This window comes from Pan paniscus, chromosome 4, assembly GCF_029289425.2.
Source record: "Pan paniscus chromosome 4, NHGRI_mPanPan1-v2.0_pri, whole genome shotgun sequence".
NCBI classification, from domain to species: domain Eukaryota; kingdom Metazoa; phylum Chordata; class Mammalia; order Primates; family Hominidae; genus Pan; species Pan paniscus.
In genome coordinates, this window is record NC_073253.2 from 24,190,419 (window position 1) to 24,212,765 (window position 22,347).

A 22,347-nucleotide genomic window follows, 5' to 3' on the forward strand; every position below is an offset into this window, starting at 1 on the left:
TCTTGCTCTGTCGCCCAGGCTGGAGTGCAGTGGCGCGATCTCGGCTCACTGCAAGCTCCGCCTCCCGGGTTCACGCCATTCTCCTGCCTCAGCCTCCCGAGTAGCTGGGACTACAGGCGCCCGCTACCACGCCCGGCTAATTTTTTGTATTTTTAGTAGAGACGGGGTTTCACCGTGTTAGCCAGGATGGTCTCGATCTCCTGACCTCGTGATCCGCCCGCCTCGGCCTCCCAAAGTGCTGGGATTACAGGCGTGAGCCACTGCGCCCGGCCCCTGCGTCTTCGTTTTTAACAAAAAAGTTTAAAAAGTAAAAAAAAAAAGAAATTACCAGAAAGTAGCCACAGATAAGGATATAAAGATAAAAACAATTTTTTTAATTTAAAATTTTTAAATTAAAAAAATTTTTTTTAAATTTAAGCTGAATGTTCTCATTTTAAGCTAAATGTTATTACAAAAGAGTCAAAAAGTTTAAAAAACTAAAAAGTTTATGAAGTAAAAAAGTTACAGTAAGCTTATTACTAAAGAAAGAAAAACTTTTAAAATAAATTTAGTGTAGTGTAAGTGTACAGTGGTTATAATCTGCAATAGTGTACAGTAATGTCCTAGGCCTTCACATTCACTCACCACTCACTCAATGACTCACCCAAGAGCGACTTCCAGAACTGCAAGCTCCATTCATGGTGAGTGCCCTATATAAGTGTTCCTTTAAAAAAAAAAAAAAAAGAATCTTTTATTCCATGTTTCATTATACATTTTCTATGTTTACATATGTTTAGATACACAAATACCATTGTGTTATGATTGCCTATAGCAGTGGTCCCCAGCCTTTTCGGCACCAGGGACCTTTTTGAGGAAGACAATTTTACCATGGATGAGGGCGACAGGGGAGGGCTGGGACGGGGAGGACAGTTTCAGGATGGAACTGTTCTATCTCAGATCATCGGGCTTTAGACTCTTCTAAGGAGCTCACAACCTAGATCCCTCATATGCACAATTCACAACTGTATTCGCGCTGCTATGAGAATCTAATGCAGCAGCTGATCTGACAGGAGGCAGAACTCAGGCGGTAATGCTTTCTGGTCCCTCACTCACCTCCTGCTGTGCGGCCTGGTTCCTAACAGACCACAAACTCTACCGGTCCACAACCCAGGGACTGGGGACCCCTGGCCTACAGTATTCAACATGGTAACATGATGTACAGGTTTCTAGCCTGGGAGCAACAGAATATATCACACCACACAGCTTTGGTGTGTAATAGGCTGTATCATCTAGGTCTAAGTACACTCTACGATGTTCACACAATGATGAAATTACCTAATGAAGCATTTCTCTGAATGTATCCCTGTCATAAAGCCATACATGACTGTACTTCACTAGGTAAACAACAAAAATCAACCAGCAAAGTTAAGTGAGTTTCAAGAAAGCTTCTTTTGAAATTCTCAGTGGGGACTGCTGATATTTGAGCCTTGTAAGAAAAGTGTGACGTGGGCAAACAAGCTCTGTCCTTCAGGATGAAACATTGACTGCACTAAGTATTTAAAACATAAACATAAAAAAAGGACACATCGATCTGAAGAAATCAAGCATCTTTGTGGATTGGCTTTTTATGTTTTTATACAATTTTTTGTTTGTTTGTTTGTTTGTTTTTGGAGATGGAGTTTCACTCCTGTTGCCCAGGCTGAAGTGCAATGGTGTGATATTGGCTCACCGCGACCTCCGCCTCCCGGGTTCAAGTGATACTCCTGCCTCAGCCTCCTGAGTAGCTGGGATTAAAGGTACATGCCACCAGGCCTGGCTAATTTTGTATTTTTGGTAGAGATGGGGTTGCATCATGTTGGCCAGGCTGGTCTCAAACTCCTGACCTCAGGAGTGATCCGGCCACCTTGGCCTCCCATAGTACTGGGATTACAAGCATGAGCTACCACACCTGGCCTATATAAATTTTTTTATATAAGTGATCACTTAACTTTCAGCCTGCTTTTGTTTATTTTATCACAGTATAAACCCAACTATAATTCACTGGCTGCCACAGAGTTCACTTAAACTTTGATCTTTAAACAATGTATATGCCCAATCTCACCTCTTCATTACCTACTTAATTTCTATTTATTCTTTCACTGCCTGTAGTCTGTGTTTTTATTTTCTCAGAGGGCAAGGCAACATCTGTGTCTTAAGCAATTTGATACGTATTATACAGCCTTAATAAACACCTTGCAATCAATTTTATTTGCTCTGTTAGAAAAGTTTACATTTGCTCCTCAGTTAAACAATGATTCTAATGATTATTATAACATGAAATTAGAACAGTCTATAGGAGATCTCTTTAGTTTTCTATGTTTGGGGACAATCTATTCTTGAATTAAAAATGAGCTCATACTGACACATATTTCTGATACAGGGCTTTTCTACACTTTTGATGTACTTCATTTATTTATTTTAAACAGACTTTTATGTATTCCAAAATCTTGCCTAAGTTTCCGAGGAAAATGCTGGACTTGTATTGGAGTAATAATTAGTGTAATTCACCTTTTCCAATCCATATGGCATGTCATAGTTATATTTATCTTCCTGAACTGGTCTACTTGTCTTTTTGAAAGTGGTCTCTTACACAGTGTTTGTGTTTCTTCTGATTTATTGTTAACGTTATGCTCTTTGTGAGTTAAAATCATGTGCTGTTTGTATATTTTTATCTTTGAGAAGTTGCATTATGAAGTAAGGCTGTTTGGTGGGATGATAGGCTCTTGATTTTTAGAAGAACTGTAAGTCACTCTGAGGCCTGAAAGCCAAATGGGAAGACAGTGAGCCCTGTTTATCAGCTTTGAAAGTGTTTGTGCCCAGCATAAATTGATCCAAACAGAAATAGCTTCTTTTGAATCACTTAGCTATTTACTGTTTTTGTTTGCCTTTGTTTTGTTTGGAGCTATGCTTTTGATTACTCACTTGGACCGAATTTGAAATACGAAATATTTATTGTCTGGACTAGTTTTAATTTTTCTTTTTTTAAACTGTGGTAAAATGTATATAATGTAAAACCATTTCAATCCTTCTAAATGTACAGTTCTGTGACATTCAGTCCACGTACATTCACATCTTTGTACAATCATCACCATCCTTCATCTCCAGAACTTTTTCATCTTTCCCAACTGAAACTCCATAACCATTAAACAGTAACTCCCCATTTTCCCCTCCCTCTGGCCCCAACAACCACCGTTATTGTTTTCTGTTTCCATGAATTTCACTATTCTAGGTTTCTCATATAAGCGAAATCATAGTAATTGTCCTTTTGTGATTGACTTATTTCACTTGGTGCATCTTCAAAGTTCATCCATGTTGTTGCATAAGTCAGAATTTCCATACTTTTTAAGGTTGAATAGTATGCCATGATATGTATAGACCACATTTTGTTTATTCGTTCACCTGGCCATGAACACTTGAGTTGCTTCCACCTTTTGCCTACTGTGAATATACCTTTACTTTAAAAGTTACAATGTATCCTATATTTCAAAGATTTGTACATTTTGTACATTTGAAACACTTTAATGTCCCTAAAATCAAGATGCTTTGAAATCATTGGAGTATCATATTTTTAAAGTTAAGGCATAATTTACATATAATAGTTCAATGAACTTTGATAAATGAATATTTTCATGTAACTCACACCTTAATCAAGATACAGAAACAGATATTAGAGACAAACTATTTTCATCACCTTAGAAAGTCTCTCCTGCCTGGCACCCACACACGGGCCGCCTACACAGAAGCCATCATGGTTAGGCTTTCTATCAGCATAGATTACTTTGTCTAGTTTTGTACGTCACTTAAATGGAATTACGCAGTGTTTACTTTTGTGTCTGGATTATTTCATTCAACATATTTTTGAGATTCTTCCATCTTGTGTGCATCACTAGTTTATTCTTTTTATTGCTGGATACTATTCCACTGTATGGTTATACCATGATTTATTTATCTACTCTACCACTCTACTGTTAATAGCCTGTTAGGCTGTTTCTACTTTTCAGCTATTATTAATGAAGTTGCCACGCATATTCTTTTTTTTTTTTTTTTAAGACAGAGTCTAGCTCTGTCGCCCAGGCTGGAGTGCAGTGGCGCAATCTTGGCTCACTGCAAGCTCCACCTCCTGGGTTCACACCATTCTCCTGCCTCAGCCTCCTGAGTAGCTGGGACTACAGGCGCCCACCACCACACCTGGCTAATTTTTTGTATTTTTTGTAGAGACAGGGTTTCACCATGTTGGCCAGGCTGGTCTTGAATTCCTGACCTCAGGTGATCCACCCGCCTCGGCCTCCCAAAATTCTGGGATTACAGGCATGAGCCACTGCTCCTGGCCGCCACGCATATTCTTTTACAAGTATTTCTATGGATGCATGTTTTCATTTATCTTGAGTAACTGCCTAGGAGTGAAATTGCTGGGTAATGAATTAGGTGTATATTTAATTTACAAGAAAGTGCCAAAGAGTTTTCCAAAGTGATTGTGCCATTCACTCTCTCACCAACAATGTTGAAGAGTTCCTGTTGCTTTTTATCTTTGCTGAATTGAGTATTATCCATATTGAACTTAGTAGTTATGGTTTTTTTGGTGTGTGAAGTGTTGAAATCATTTGCTCACTTGAAATTGGGTTATTGTCTTTTTATTATTGATTTGTAGTTCTTTAAATATTCTAAATACAAGTCCTGTGCCATCATATGGCAGATTTTTTTTCCAAATCTGTGACTTGTCTTTTCATCTATTTAATGATATCTCTTAATGAGCAGACAGAGATATTTAATTTTGATGAAGTCCTATCCATCATATTTGCTTTCTTTTATTCTTAAGCTCTCCCTCTATTTTCTGAAAGAGGTGATTCAAGATTGGTATTATTTCTTCCTTAGATGTTCGATGTGATTCACCAGTACAGCCATATGAACATGATATTTTGATTTTAGGAATGTTTCATTACAAATGCAATTCCTTCAACAGAGGTAAAGTTATTCAAATTTTCTATTTCTCCTTGAGTCAATTTTGATACACTGTGTTTTTCAAAGAATTTGTTAACTTCATATAGATTCTTTAACTTATTGGCATAAAATTATTCATGATGCCTTCCTATTATCATTTTAATTTTTATAGCTCTGTAGTGATATTGTGTCTTGTTTCTGATATTAGTAGTTTAATTTCCCCCTTCTTCCTATCCTGTTTTCTTTTTTTGATCAGTTTTATTGGGAGTTAATCAAGTTTACACATTTTTTTCTTCAAGGAAATAACTTTTGAGTTGGTTGATTTTTAAGATTTATTTTTTATTTTATTGATTTTTACTCCTTATTTCCTTAGTTCTACTTACTTGGAACTTAATTTTTAGCAATTTTTGTATCTTAGCAGTTTTTTTCTTTTTGTACTATAAAAATATGAGTGCATTTTAAAAATCATGAAAGTTTTTAGATTTGATGAAACATTGCTACTTTTTGTAACTGCAGTTGACCCTTGAATAAGATGGGGGTTAGGGCCACTGACCACCTATACAGTCAAAAAAACCAGTGTATAACTTTTGACTCCCCACAAACCACAAACTTTACTAATAGCCTATTGTCGAACAGCAGCCTTACCAATAAATGAACAGTTGATTAACACACATTTCGTACATGTATGTATTATATTCACAGGTGCACCACCATGCCTGGCTAGTATTTTTAGTTTTTTGTAGAGATACGGTCCCATTATATTGCCCAGGCTAGTTTCAAACTTCTGGGCTCAAGCTATCCTACTACCTTGGCCTCCAAAGCAGATGCACGTCACCACACCTGGCTAATTTTTAAAAATTGTTTTGTAGAGACAGGCTTTCCCTATGTTGCCCAGGCTGGTATTGAACTCCTGGGCTCAAGTGATTCTCCCACCTTGTCCTCCCATGTTGGGATTATAATCATAAGCCACTGTGCCTGGCCTCAGGTGTATTTTTTAAAAGCATGTATTCATCTGTAAAATGAAATTGCCTGGAGTATTAATTAATCCATTAATAATTAATTATTAATCAATTAATAATTATTATTAATAATTATTAATCATCTTAATGGGTACATATTTCAGAATTTGCCATTAGGATAATAACTGCAGAGGGTGAATAGATGTGAGGATGTCTTTTTTTTTAATCTTCACCTTTTATTTTAAGCTCAGGGATACATGTGCAGAATGTGGAGGTTTGTTACATAGGTGAATGTGTGCCATGGTAGTTTGCTGCACAGATCATCCCATCACCTCGGTATTAAGCCCAGCATCCATTAGCAATTCAATGGGATTGCTGGGTTAAATGGTATTTCTGCCGCTAGAACTTTGAGGAATCACCACACTGTCTTCCACAGTGGTTAAATTTACACTCTCATCAACAGTGTAAAAGTGTTTTCTCTGTAACCTTGCCAGCATCTGTTGTTTTTTGACTTTTTTTTTTTTTGAGATGCAGTATCACTCTTGTCACCCATTGCACGCTGGAGTGCAATGGCGCGATCTTTGATCACTGCACCCTCTGCCCCTGGGTTCAAGTGATTCTCCTGCCTCCCCCTCCTGAATAGCTGGGATTACAGGCATTGGCCACCACGCCCAGCTAATTTTTGTATTATTAGTAGAGACAGGGTTTCACTATGTTGGCCAGGCTGGTCTCGAACTCTTCACCTTAGGTGATCTGCCCACCTTGGCCTCCCAAAGTGCTGGGATTACAGTCGTGAGCCACTGCGCACAGCCAGTTTTTTGACTTTTTAGTAATAGCCATTCTGACTGGTGTGAGATGGTATCCCATTGTGGTTTTGATTTGCATTTCTCTAATGATCAGTGATGTTCAGCTTTTTTCATAAGTTTGTGGCCACATGTATGTCTTCTTTTGAGAAGTGTCCATTCATGTCCTTTGCCCACTTTTTAATGGGGTTTTTTGTATTTTGTTTTTGTAAATTTGTTTAAGTTCCCTGTAGACTCTGGATATTAGACCTTTGTCAGATGGGTAGATTGCAAAAATTTTCTCGCATTCTGTAGGTTGTCTGTTCACTCTCATGACAGTTTCTTTTGCTTTGCAGGAGCTCTTCAATTTAATTAGATATCATTTCTCAATTTTGGCTTTCATTGCAATTGCTTTTGGCATCTTCATAACGAAACCTTTGCCCATGCCTATGTCCTGAATAGTATTGCTTAGATTTTCTTCTAGGGTTTTTATAGTTTTGGGTTTTACTTTTAAGACTTTAATTCACTTTGAGTAAATTTTTGTATAAGGTGTAAGGAACAGGTCCAGTTTCAGTTTTCTACATATGGCAGCCAGTTCTCCCAACACCATTTATTAAACAGGGAATCCTTTCCCCATTGCTTGTTTTTGTCAGGTTTGTTGAAGATCAGATGGTTGTAGGTATGTGGTCTTATTTCTGAGTTCTCTATTCTGTTCCATTGGTCTATGTGTCTGTTCTTGTACCAATACCATGAAGTTTTGATTACTGTAGGCTTGTAGTGTAGTTTGAAGTCAGGTAGCATGATGCTTTCAGCTTTGTTCTTTTTGCTTCGAATTGTCTTGGATATTTGGGCTCTCTTTCCATTCCATATGAATTTTAAAGTAGTTTTTTCCAATTCTGTGAAGAATGTCAATGGTACTTTAATGGGAATAGCATTGAATCTATAAATGACTTTGGGCAGTATGGCCATTTTCATGATATTGATTCTTCCTGTCCATAAGTATGGGATATTTTTCCATTTGTTGGTGTCCTCTCTGATTTCTTTGAGGAGTGGTTTATAGTTCTCCTTGAAGAGGTCCTTCACTTCTCCTGTTAGCTGTATTCCTAGGTATTTTATCCTTTTTGTAGCAATTGTGAACAGCAGTTAATTCATGATTTGGCTCTCTGCTTGCCTGTTGGTGTATAGGAGTGCTAGCAGTTTTTTGCACATTGATTTTGAATCCTGGGGCTTGGCTGAAGTTGCTTATCAGCTTAAGAAGCATTTGGGATGAGACAATGGGGTTTTCTATATATAGGATCATGTCATCTGCAAATAAAGATAATTTGACTTCCTTTCTTTTTATTTGAATACGCTTTATTTCTTTCTCTTGCCTGATTGCTCTGTCCAGAACTTCCAATACTATGTTGAATAGGAGTGGTGAGAGAGGGCAAGGGATGTCTTTTTTATAAACAGCTTTATTGAGATATAGTTCACATGCCATACAGTTTACCCATACCAAGTATATAATTCAGTGGTTTGTAGTATATTCACAGATATGTGCAACCATCACCATAGTCAGTTTTAGAACATTTCACCACCTCAAAAAGAAACCCTGTACATGTTAGCTATCACTCTTCTCCCCTGTGACCCCCAGTCAGTGTTGTTTTTAAGGGTCAAAAATGCAGAGTGATTTATGTGTTTATTAGTTGAGGTCTGGCTAAATAATTAGAAAACATCTAAACAATGGAATATTTTGATGCAGATATAAAATACAGATTTGGAGGTATTTTTGCAATCTACTTTTGAGTGCAGAAGTGGGTTATAGATTAAGAGAGCACAATTAGCATCGTAACATTTATGTGAACTGTATGCTTATACAATACAAGTAGATGCACAGATAGATCACAGAAGGAATGTTCAACAAAATGCTTATGACAAGATAGTGATAATTCTAGTATTATTTATTTATTTTGGGGTACTTTTTGTATATGCATTTAAAAACTATAAAACAATTTAGAAAGAAAAACAAGCTTGCTATTTGAAATAAGAATGAATGTTAACTAAGTGGAGGTGAACTTTTACATGCCAGGAGGCACTGGATTTAATATTTTGAGTCCCATTAGTTGCAGGCTTCCATTATTCTGGGTAGGACTAGATCAGAGGTAAAGGAGTGCTCTGCTGTGGAATATCTGCATGCCCCCTACCTCTTTATCTATCACCCATACAGCAAAATGCCTATGCAATCCTTTTAGGAATTCCCAACTGCTTATACCCATTGTTCTCAAATTTACTGATGGTCTCTCAGAATCACCTGGAAGCTTGTTAAAAATACTAATGTTTGGACCCCACCCTGGAGATTTTGAAGTAATATTCTTAAACTGTTATGTACTGCAGTCTTCAAATCACTTGTAGAATAGTATCAAAATTTCTCAATCAGGGAATAAAGACCCTCGCAAATATTACTCCAAGTTATCCATCCAATTATAATTCTCAATGTCTTCGGGGAAGATATTCTCCCTACTTTCTTCCAAATTTATGATGTTTATTCTCCCCACTGTGCTTTAGTTCAGTGAAATAATACTGCGTAAACTACTGTCTCATTCTTTCTCTGGAGAAACTTGTGCCTGCGTGAGTTTGCGAGTGCTACCACACAGCAGAGTATCACAGGCTGGGGGGTCGTAAACAACAGGAATTTATTTTCTCACAGTTCTGAATACTAAAAGTTTGAGATTGAGGTATCAGCAGGGTAGGTTTCTTTTTCTTTCTTTCTTTCTTTTTGAAACAGGGTCTTACTCTGTTGCCCATGCCGGAGTGCAGTGATGTGATCTCTGCTTACTGTAATCTTTGCCTCTTGGCCTCAAGCGATCCTTCCTCCTCAGCCTCCTGAGTAGCTAGGACAACAGGCGCAAGCCACCATGGCCGGCTAATTTTGTTTTGTATTTTTAGTAGAGATCGGGTTTTGCCAGTTGACCAGTCTGGTCTTGAACTCCTGGGCTCAAGCGGTCCGCCCACCTCAGCCTCCCAAAGTGCTGGGATTACAGGCGTGAGCCACCAGGCCCAGCCTCTTTGGCTTGCTGGTGGCCATCTTTTCCCTGTGTTTTTGTATGATCTTCCCTTGTGTGTGTTTATGTCCTAATTTCCTCTTTTTATTAGGATGCTAGTCATATCAATTAGAGCTCACCCTAATGACCTCATTTTAACTAACTACCCCTTTAAATTCCCTATCTCCAAATTCAGTCACAGTCTGAGATGCCAAAGGTTAGGGCTTCAACAGATGAATTTGGGGGAGGAGAGCACAATTCAGCCCATCACACCTGACCTCCAAGGCCCTCTACACCTGAAGAATCATTAGGTACATCCAACCCACACTGGTCTTCCCATATTCTGCATTTCTTTATGAGAACCATTGTTATTTAACTGCTTTATCTGGAAATGCTCCTTGCCTCTCAGGTCACTTCCTTGAATATGATTTGTACTTTTCTGGTGTTTACCCCAATTTTCAGCTCACTGCTTTGGACATATAGTCAGTAATGCATAATGCATTTAACTAAGCATTTAATGGAGTTTTCTCTCCCATTAATACCAACTTTGAGAATACTACTTCTTGGATATAGTAAAGATGGTTGCTTCCAGGACTTCAAAATCATGGACCAGATTGGCCAAACCGCAAGGTACAGTACCTGAATACGAATTCAGTGAGGTAGCCAGAAGACAGTCTATATTCAGGATTATCAGTGCAGGCAGCAACAAAACACAGACTCCTGAAGACTCAGTGGTTTCATACAACAAAGATATCTATATTTCTTCCTCACATTCTGGTCTGATACAGATCTGACAGCTTCCACCATTTTGTAGTTATACAGTTGGGCCAGTTGTCTCCAGGTGGGAAGGCAGGGGAAGGTTTGGAGGATGGGGTGTCTTGAGAGGCCAGATCTGGAAGTGTCTCTGCTCCTTCTGTCCGTATCCTATTTGCAGAACTAGTCACATGGCCCAGATCTCACCCTCAGGGAGGCTGGGGAATGTGAAGGGTACATGGATATTTGTTGAACATTCTGACATTCTGTCCTCTAATCCAAACCTCATCTTTTTCTTTTTTTTCTTTTTTTAAACTAGTATTTGGGAAAACCTCAGCAACTTTCTCATTGTAGCTCCTTTAGAACCGAGCAGCATTAGGAAAGGGCACATTCCCTCTCAGTGGGTTCCCTAGCAGATGGTATTGGAGAGAATAGAAACAGAGTGGCATGAGGGTAGAATCACAGATTTAGGACTGTAGCGATCCCATTTGGGGTTCTGGGGCTCTGGATTTTAGGACTCCTTCAGGTTTTATGGACATTGTGCCAGGACTACAAATGTTGGGGTAGAATCCGAGACCTGGGGGCTACTTGTTGGCTTCTGAGCTATCCCAGCGCTAGGATCAGTTGGCCAATGAGTCTGGGCTGCCGGTTTGACTCAGCTGGGAAAGTTATTTGAAATCAGTGTAATTCACTTAATATGGTGGGGGGAAGATGCCTTTCTTCAGTGATCTGGATTGAGAAATAAGACTGGATGGGTACAAGCATCCAGAAAACAAATGGAATATTTTTTTTCCAGGCTTTTTCACTCCTCAGAAGAAAAAGTGGACACTATATGCCTCAATGCAGCCGCATTCCTGCTGGTCCCCAAAAGTATAGTCACAAAATTAAACAGGGTAAGTCACCCTACTTGCAATTTTGCTTGGTTGGGAAACTTAAACAATTTAAAGTTAACTGATTTCATTTTCAGTTTAATTTAGATCCACTCTGTTACATAGTCCAGCACTGGCACAGGCAGTTGGCACATGTCTGTGCAATTGCTCTCCAAGCAGTAATAATCGTCACAATATTACCTTTCACTCACAGCAGGTGCCTCCAAGGAGCTCCTGCACCAGAATTGTTTGGCGGGTGGAATACAGCCCTTTAATGTGCTCAGTGCATTGAGGAACAATTGAAACATAGCTGTGATGAGGAGTAACCATTTTATGACATGGCTATTGCATTATCTCTATTGTTGTAATGGCATATCATTGGCTACCACTCATCAATAGGTTTTTATGGCACAGAGTGATCTAATAAATAGCGGCAGATGGAGTTTGAGTCTCCTTGGAGAATTGACTAATCCTACAACCTGTGGAATTGCTCTCTTTACATTTTTCCTCGGCCTTTTTCAGAGACCATAAATGAATAAGACAGAGAAACTGACAGGAGGAAAGCAAGCTGCCAGAGCTTAGAGCTGTTCTTTTGTCTGTACTGTTCAGGAACTGAATCTTATTCAAATTCATAGTAATTTTTTTTCAAGCCAAGCCAACTCACATTGGGAATTGGAACTCTGCATAATGCTAGACGAGCTAACACAGTAAGTGGGTATTTCTGGTCTCTACCACCCTCCAGAGAATTTTTTTCTTTCTAATTGTATTAGTCTGTTCAGGCTGCCATCACAAACTATCACTGAGTGGCATAAACAATAGAAATTTATTTTTTCTCAGTTTTGGAGGCTGGAAGTCTTAGATCAGGGTGCCAACATAGTCAAGTTCTGGTGAGGACGTTCTACTTGTCTTGCAGATGGCTGTCCTCTTGCTGTGTCCTCACAAGAGGGATAGGGGGGAGAGAGAAAGAGAGCTCGCTCTCTGATGCCTCTGTTTCTAAGGGCACTAATCTCATCATGAGGCCTTACTCTGAACACCTCATTGAAACCTAATTATCTTCCAAAGGGCCCATGTGCAAATATCATTAGATGAGGGGAGTGAGGCCTTCAACATATGAATGTTGGGAGCATAACTCAGCGCATAGCCCTAACATAATTTATGAATAGGAGCGCTTGAGGAACTTCTTAGTGGATCTCGCTGCTCCTCACTAGGCCCGTACAATCTACTGTCAGTGGAGAAAGAATTTTAAAGATACATAAGCTAGATTACATCACTTCCTTGTTCAAATCCTCCAGTAACTGCCATCACATCTAGAAAAATATACCACGGACTACAAGGGTCTGCATGATTCAGACCCTTCCTTCTTCTAGTTTCTCCTTTGCTTACTTCACTGCTAACATACCGGTCTCTAGGAATTCCTTAGGCATATCAAATGCACTTCACCTTGAGAGCCTTTGCAGTTGCTGTCCCCTTTATCTGGAGCACACTTTTTCAGATATTGATTGATTGATTGATTGGGGCAGGGTCTAGCCCTGTTGCTCAGGCTGGAGTGTAGTGGCATGAACATGGCTCACTGCAACCTCGACCTCCTGGGCTCATGTAATCCTCTGTTATCAGCCTCCTGAGTAGCTGGGACTACAGGTGCTGCACCCCCATGGTTGGTTAATTTTTTTTCTTTTTGGTGTAGATGGAGTCTCACCATGTACCCAAGATGGGCTTAAACTCCTGGCCTCAAGTGATCCTCCTGCTTTGGCCTCCCAAAGCACTGGGATTACAGATGTGAGCCACCATGCCCAGCCTGTCAACTTCTTAAAATGCTCCTTTTTCCCCAATTGTCTCTAACTATATGTTCTGGTCAACGTGACTACTCTATCTTCAAAAGACTTCATATGAAATTTGTTGTTTTTTCTTTCTCTATATATTCCTAATAGCTAGAACAGTGCCTGATACATAGTAGGTACTGAATTAGCACTCTTTACAAAAAATAAAGAAAATACTATGCACAGCCAAGTGACTCCCGCATTTGTACTTCTATCCTAGTCCTCTCTTTGATTTCCAGGTCTGTGTATTCCACTGACTACTTGGTTGTCCCCAACTGATTACTTCATAAACATCTCAAATGCAAAGTTTTCAAAACTGGTTAATCCATCTCATGAAACCTGAGTCTTTTTTCATGTTTCTCTTCACACAGTCTGGGAATGACTTTTAATTTCCGCCTTCCTCATCTCCCTATAATAACAAAATGCTAATTCTATCTCTAAAATACATCATGACTCTCTTCTTTGCCCCATCTCTACCAGTGGCACTCTTGTCCAAAATACCACCGTTTATTGCAGCATCCTTCAACAGGTCTTTCCACTTTCATTTTTTACACACCCCTCCTTATCTGTTTTTGAAACAATAGCGAAAGTAATTCTGAGTATTTAACAGCAAGAGTGAAAGCTTATTGAGTTCTACCACATGCCCGTACTCTGTTGGTACTTGAAGATGACCAAACATGAATTTTGACCTTCTCAGAGATTAAAATGGAAATCTATTCATGTACCTACCCTATATAAAAGTTATATTTTTTACAAAAAGCTGTATAAAAGCTAAAATGTTACGCCTCAAAAATGCTTCCCATGAAACACCTAGTTAAAAACTGAGTCGCATCTAACACACTCTTCCCAGCATTTACATTTGGTTTTATTATAGTTGGTAATTACGGATTTATCTGTAACTGCCTAAGAGTGGCCTCTGCCATCATCTGCTTACAATCTTTTAAGCTCTGTGTGCTCACAAGCCATGGTTTGTTTGTTTGTTTGTTTTTGAGACAGGGTCTCGCTTTGTCTCCGACTGAAGTGCAGTGGTGCCATCATAGCTCAGTGTAACCTCCGACTCCTGGGCTCAAGTGATCCTTCTGCCTCTGCCTACCAAGTAGCTGGGACTACAGGTATACAGGCATGCACCACCACACCTGGCTAATTTTTGTTGTTCTTGTTGTTGGCTTTGTTTCTTGTAGAGATGGCGGGTTGGCGGGGTTGGTCTCAATATTTTGCCCAGGCTGGTCTCGAGCTCCTGCCCTCAAGCAATCCTCCTGCCTCAGCCTCTCAAAGTGCTGGGATTACAGGGGAAGTTTGCATTTTTAACTGCCACATCTTCAAGGGGTAAGCTAACAACCAAGTACACAGTGGAAATGCAATAAATACTTACAATTATAGCCAAAAATGAGTGGGACACTCTCTGCCACCCCAAAAAGTTACCCAAGGTCTAAGCTTTTAACTCTGGTACCTTGAAAATCTTAAAATAGAATGCTCCAACAAGTTACTACAAAATGTATAATATGCCCAGTAACTGAGAAAAGGGAAGCATGTTTCCCTTTTGAAATCTCAATGAAACCATGGCTTTCATTGAAATTGTTTAGTTTTCTGTTCAATAGGAAAAAAGAATCATATTTTCCTGTAAGGAACTTACTTGCATTTGATCATTATATGTCATCAATTGTTCATTTGCAAAGCACACCTTTTAAAACATCTATTCTTTAGGATAAACTGCCAATTTATTAATGGAAGTGTTGAGATTTTATTATCAAAGTGAAATGCTGCTACATAAAGTGGTGGGAAGTCACATATTTTATCCAGTTACTCAGTTATTCTTAGCCAAAACTACTTTGCATATTTAAAACAGGATTTTGACATGGATTTTTAAAGCCCAAAGTATCATACTGTCTTGTTTTAACAGCAACAATTGTTGTTATTACTAACAACCACAAAAGGTCTGGCCTCTAAATACAGGTGTTTTTAATCAAAATACAAAGGATGCAGTAGAATCAGAATAGGAGACTAATTTGGGACCAAGCCTGAGGCAATTTGTTATAACTGAACTGATCAAATCAAGTTTAGGGTCCAAACAAAGAATATATCTCAATCTAGGTAAGAGGCCAACAACCTATACAAGCCCCAAGTGCCAAGCTGGCCAATTTGCTCTTTTGCTGTAGAGCCCACGAGCTAAGAATGGTTTTACATTTTTAAACTGTTGAAAAGCAATCAATACAAAATACTTTGTGACATGTAAAAATTATATGAAATGCAAATTTCACACAGCCATGTCCATTCATTTACATGTTGTCTATGCCTAATTTTGTACTACAATGACAGAGTTAAGTAGTTGCAACAGACTTTCAAAGTTCTTTGACTCTAATTCTTAGTAATATACATTGAGAGCTGTATAGTCGCATAGGTACATAGCTAAAAAGTTTCATGAAACAATACTTACACTATTCTAATGTGCTGTGCTGTGTTCTGCTCCATTCTGTTTCATTTAAATAATATTTTAAATGTTATTTCTGATTCTGATCCACTAATGATTGCTACTCACAGTTTGAAAAACATTCATTTGGATTTGTTTTCTCAATCCTGGTTGCATAATCATAAATAACCAAGGAAGTTCTTAAGGAATATGAAGCCCCACTCCAAACCAGTCTCTGGATACCTGAATGTTAGTCTTAAAAACCAGCAACCAGCAATCAGCCTCTCAGAGTGATCTTATTGGGCAGCCAAAGTTGAAAACTCATCCCCTTGCTACTCAAAGCCTGGTCCTCAGAGCAGCAGTCTGTATATCACCTGGGAGTTTGTTAGAAAGGCAGAATTTCAGGCCCCATTGTAGACCTACAGAATTAGCCCATGCTTCTTAGAAAGATCCCCAGGTTATTCATATCTACATACATTAAAGTGTGAGAAGCGCTGATCTGAACTAGGTAAAATTTTGATTAAGCACTGCAGCATGAAGGATTCTTCTTTGTGGGGGAAAGGAAAATGGACATACTTGCTTCTGGTTAGAATTGGATTCAGACCTGCAAGGGCAAAATGTGAAATGGCTAAAGATAAAATGTATCCAGAACCAAAAGCCATTTCATCTGTGTGTCATTTTCTACCTATAGGAGGTGATTCAGCTCTCAAAAAAGGGGATTCACACAGAACTGGGTTTCAGGAACATAGCAGGAGTGACCTTGAAGTGTCAAGCCACCCGACATCTGAGCCGGGTCTAAGGGTGTGTGAGTCCTTCCTCCCTCTCTCCTGCACCTCCAGGGGGATCCATTACTTGGTTTTCTCTAATCTCAACCTTTCCACCTGGGTCATAATCAGGCCAAATTCTAGGAATCGTAGTCTAGGCTCTGCTACTGTCTGTATGATCAGAAACATCCATGTTTTAGAAACCAAAGCTCTCTGGGGCATTTCATCCTAGTGAGATCAAAGGCAGAGTTTCTGAGTTTTCGCTGGTTGCTGAGTCCAAGGCTTCCCAGGGACACAGTGAGTCACAGAGGAGCCACGGAGGGGTGAGGTCTCCAGCAACCTACACAAACTCCTTGGCAACTGGAACCTTGGACGGAAAGTTTTCCTCTGTTATTTCCTCAGGCCTCTTCCACAGTTTAAACTATCTGTGTTCTCACAGCATTTCCAAATGCTGGTTTAACCTTCACTGCCTTGAGCAATTCTATTCGGTGCTGTTGTTAACTTTTTAAGTGCTGGTAAGAGACCACAGCATTTTGTTTAGATACTTGCTTTGTTTTGTTTTACTTTTGGTTTTGGTTGAGGGAGAGGATGTGAGAGTAGAGGTACTGGATTCAGACGCAGACACCGACAGAAATTTAATCAAGTAACTCTAGATCAAGACAAGAGTATTAGGAGCAATCTCTGTTTTTTAGTTCACAACTTTCTTCCAAACAAATAAACAATAAGAAAACCAGATCTAATTTTAAATGACCACATCTTAATCTGTCTAGAGAAGTTTCTACAATTTCTCTTTGATATTATTGCTCTTGCAGTCCCACTGCTAAGAGAGTGCCTTCCTAGGCAGTGGTTCATAAAGTGTGATGCCCTGGCCAGGAGAAACCCTTCCACCTGGAAATGTGTTAGAATACCTGTTCTCAGGCTCCATCCAAACCTACTGAATCAGAAACTCTAGGGATGGAGTCCAGGTCTCCAGGTGATTCTGGGTCATGCTAAAATTTGAAGACCTCTGTTCTAGTAACATGAGCTATAATTTAAACTGATCTTAAGGACATGTTAACTTGATTTGGAAAACAGCTGGTTACTACTCCTCAATATCTTTGGAAAAAAGTTGGGTTTATGAAAGCAGATTCTTAGCTTGAGCATAGGTAGATGAAGACCAACTTTTTAGGGCCACCGTAGCGCTTTTCTAATGAGAGCTTTGAAAATTGTATAAACATGACCAAGCCCTATTATTAATCCTCACACTTACCTAGTGGGTTGGTCACCTGTCGTTGAAGACGATGTACTCCGATGGAAATGAATCTGTCAGAAGGAAAAGAACATGTTGCTCTCATTTCGCAACTCAATTATAACTTCCAGTCAATAAACTAGATAAATTTATGTATATCTGGAAGGAATTAAAATGCCTTCAAACAATGTAAAGTTCACCTCTCAAGATTCATTTAGCAGAAAGAAATCTCTGTTCCTGCAACTAGTGCCTTAAAAGCTGAAGGATAAGTCAATATTCACACAAATACAAAGACTCATGCAGTGTATAAGATATGTTTGCCCAGTGAATCATAAAACATGGCCTAACAGCGATTTCCAAATAAACTGAAGGTCTAAAGTTGCTGCCCACTTCTCTGGGATAGCTGTAGTTCCTGAAAGAGATTATACCCAACCCCTGTATAGGTGCTTAGTAGAAATATCTTGAGATCACATCAATGTGTTTTAAGGGTCGCTTTAAAAAAAAAAAACAAAAACAAAACCCAAAACACCTAAATCCAAAGGAACTAGAGATCAATGATTTTCCATTTAGAAAGCTGTTGTTTTTTTTTTAATAAAGGGTAAGTTTTGAGTAATGCTATGAACAAAAGAACCTACATGGTTTAATGGAAAAGTAGGAAAAGAGAATTTCAGGTGGAGATTTTTTTATTCTTAAAACTTACATATTATCCATTCATAGATCTATTCGTTTGTTTATTCATTCCTTCTCTCCACATTTCTTCACACTCTGAGCTCTCCTTGCCTAAGGGATTGAAAATCATCATTAGTGATGAATACTCTGATGTATAACTATTGATTATCAAGGAAACAGAAAAGATTTGGCTATTCACAAGGTGTGTGACCTTGAACAAATTAAGTTTTCAGGAGTCTGTTCTTTTCATTTCTGCCACAAAATTATACTTTTTTTTTTTTAATGATTCTTGTGAGGAGACATCCTATACATTCCACCAATGTGATTTCCTCTCAGTGAAGTGGAGCATAATGGAGAAACAGCTAACATTTATTTGGGTGTTTCATTTTGCTTTGTAAACAAGATTAATACACCAACTTTCTTTGTTCATTCTAGATTTTTCTAAAATTTCAAATACCCAGAAAGAAGTTATTCCCTCACTCAACAGTCTCACTTTTTTTTTTTTTTTTTTTAGATTGAATCTTGCTCTGTCGTCCAGGTTGGAGTGCAGTGGTGCGATCTCGGCTCACTGCAACCTCCACCTCTAGGGTTCAAGCAATTCTCCTGCCTCAGCCTCCGAGTAGCTGGGACTACAGGCATGCACCACCGCACCAGGCTAATTTTTGTAGGTTTTTGGGGTTTTTTTTGGTTTTTTTGTTTTTCGTGTTTTTAGTAGAGACAGGGTTTCACCTTGTTGGTCAGGCTGGTCTTGAACTCCTGACCTCAGGTGGTCCACCCATCTCAGCCTCCCAAAGTGCTGGGATTACAGGCGTGAGCCACTGTGCCTGGCAACAGTCTCACTTTTTGCAGTGTTTTTTACCAGCCACATTACTCCTATTAATCAAGCTAAATATGTCTTTGTTCTCTTTACAACCTGACAACTTCAAAGAATTTCACGATCCTACTGTCTCTTCCTTTGCAGCACCACCCTTGCCTTTTCTTTCCCCTTGCTTCATCCTCTTATGTCTGAATTATGCAATAATCTGTTACACAGTTTTCCTGCTTTCAGTATCTCCTTCTAGTCAATCTAGTCCTGACCGTGTAGCAGATAATTAGACAAGCTTTAGAACTTTACTGCATGGGTTTGACTATTAGCTCTACCTCTTTATAGTAATATGAACTTGGCAAGTTATTTCAACAGAAATAGCTCCCATTTCTTTGTCTGGAAAATGGAGATAATAAAAGTATCTATTTCACATATGGTTCTTTCGAAGATTCAGTGATGGAGTAGATATAAAATAGTATCCAGTAAAAGCAAGCATGATATAAAATGTTAGCTGTTATTGTTTTACTCACTGATGAGTTAATCTTACTAAGGCATATTGTATCATGTCATTACCCACTCAAAAATCCAGAATGACTTTCCAATGCCAACAAGTTAGAGCAGAATGTTCATAAATGGCTGATGACTTTATTAAAGAACAGGTATTCCAGAAATTCCTTAGTGCCCTTACCTTAAGCAACCATGTACACTAGAGCAGAAAGGGAAGCTAATATTCGCACCCAAATACAGGGGAAAAATAGATAAATCAAGAAGACCTTATAATTCAGACTGGAGGATCACATGCTAGCCATCCTCTCCATTTCTTGTGAATGTGGTGTCATCTTCGCCCCCAGGGGACCATTGCTTAAACCTCTGAATTTCCCAGTTCTAAACCCCCTTGTTCCTTCCCCCTATCACAACCTTGTATATGGTCATTTTTTTTGTACTTCTCCTACTTCCAAAGAATTTCAGACATCTTACAAATATATGTATAGCTGGAGAAAAATAAATATATAACACCATGTTAAATATAATTAAATTTAAAACTGGAGCAAAATGAGCCCTCTTAAAATCTGGAGTGTTCAAACCAATTTGTCCCTTGTGTGTTTGAATTAGACCCATAAAATGCATCCATCATCTATCTATGAAATTGGGGACAACAAGGTCCTTCTTCCTCACCCATTCCAAGGTCGATACCCAACACCCTGTAACAAAAGTCAAGTTAACAAGAGAAAAGCATAACACATTTATTTAAAGGATTAATAACAAATGAGTATGCCCAAACCAAATTTACACACAAATTACAATTCAAACAAATATTTTCTTCTGCTAACCTGAAGTTGGAAAGGAAAGGATAAAGATAAATTTTTACCTTCCACTTTCTCTTCACGGGCACTATAGGCAGAGATCCCGAAATACTGACCTTGGTAAAAACTTTTTTTTTTAACCTTTTTTTCAGCTTTTTGTCAGTTGTCCCAGGATCTCAACTGCAGGCTCCGGAGTGAGTCAAGTGCCTCAGCCACTCCCTGTTGGGTGCCAGAAACTGTAGAGGTAGAAAGTGAGAAGGTAATACCTTTTAAGGTCATGGCTGACACTTCAATACAGAAGACAAGTTAGCAAAAGAAAAGCATAACAAATGTATTCAATTAAAGTTTTATGTGATAAGGAGCCTTCAGAAATCAAGACCTAAAGACACAGGGAAAACTGTGTACTTTTATGTTTAGGTTCAATGAAGAATGGACAACCATGTAGAAATGTAATTGGACAAAAAGGTTATGATCTAATGGTCATAAACTAGGGGAACTTATGAAGTCCTGTTTAATCAGATTCTTTTTGGCCCCTCTGTTTGGCATTCTTTCCTCTGGGTATAGGGCAGGATACTTGTCACACGAGGGTCTTCAGGAGAAAAGGGAAAAGGGCAAAGAGTGACACTTACAGGTATTATGAATTGCTTTGGGATGAGGAGTTCTAGTTTCTATGATCTGCTCAGAGGGGAAGTGGGAAAGCAGAAAGGAGGGTTGGAGAAGGTCAGGGAGGACTTCTTGCTTCTGAAGCCTTTCCAGTCTCCTTCAGTTCCAACTACTCAGCATACCAAAGTGCCATATTTTGGGGTATTGTGTTCTAAGCCCCAGCACTATCTATCTATCACTGATCTCTCTCTATCTATGTTTCTACATCTCTATCTGTCTATACATAAATTAGGCAGGCAACTGACTCATGGGTGGGAGACGGAGATTGTCAGTTTTGACACCTGATAATCAACAGTAAAGTGTTGTTATATTCAGATACTCAATGTTCTTCTAAAAGGTAAATCCATTGTTCTACTAAAACTTGGAGAATTTGGGGGAAAAACTGACACTTTTATTCCAAAATAAACTTCGAAGTTTTTCAAAATAAAACTAAATGTCTTTGAATAAATGTTGAAATAGTGGGAAAAACTGTAGGTATTTTTAAATAATCTTCTGGAGGATTCACAAAAATATAGCTATGTGGAAAGCCTACATCTCAGTTTCATAGAAATAAATACATGAAGAGCTTCGAAACAGACTAGTGGAGACTTAGAATGTAAGATTATTTTTCAAGAAACTTGAATAAATTTACTTCTCAGTATAAAAAAGAAAGTGAACAATATCCTTGCCACATTCCAATATAATAAAAAATATGAGGACTAGAGAAGAACTGTTTCAAATATTGATGTATATGCGGGTTGGCCACACGTCCTGTTTTACCCTGGATAGTCCATGTTTGCATGTGTGGTCCTGTTGTGATTGTTTTTAATGCCTCCTTTCATTCTTCACAATAATATTCATCCTATGTACGTAAAATTTGATGAAGGATGTTTTATATGTTGACTAACTAAAATTGTCTGATTTGCAAAAGTAGAACTCTAACTGAAACTACCTGTTTGTTTGGAAACAAACCAAACAACCTTCTAAATGAGTGTTGCTTCTAGGAGGTGTGAGGACTTCCCAAATTTTTCTTACATATAATGATAAAAATTCTGCCTGGATTTAGAAATTTCAGTGTTTGATAGGGATTACCATTTCATTCTTTCCATCTGATAAACCACCTCTAACTGACCTCTGGGAAGGGCTAGGATTTCTGGCAGGGGCACAGGGCAGCTGAGAACATGAGGCTAAACAAAACTCTCTTAAAAGTAGGGATTAAGGGAAGGATATTAATCTCATGCAAGTTCTCTTGACAAATCCTAAAGAGACTAATATAATCATAGGTCACAAACCAACTGTGAAGATTAATTAAACCCTTAGGTTAATTCTCCCGATTCACTTTCCCGATTTTCTATAAAAAGTATTTCCAAGT

General features: G+C 38.7%; 1 long non-coding RNA gene across 2 annotated transcripts in view; it reads left to right on the forward strand.

The window, feature by feature from the left end:
• The window catches only part of LOC129397745 (uncharacterized), a 132,481-nt gene that overhangs the window by 106,765 nt on the left and 3,369 nt on the right, over positions 1-22,347 (forward strand). Inside the window, exons 4-8 of one of the 2 annotated variants that reach the window (XR_008625337.2) lie at positions 4,891-4,980; positions 10,180-10,347; positions 11,267-11,363; positions 14,153-14,268; positions 18,739-21,486. This is a non-coding gene — a long non-coding RNA (uncharacterized LOC129397745). Of the gene's footprint in view, positions 1-4,890; positions 4,981-10,179; positions 10,348-11,266; positions 11,364-14,152; positions 14,269-18,738; positions 21,487-22,347 lie in introns of those variants that run through there. The other variant, XR_008625336.2, reaches the window with a different exon arrangement.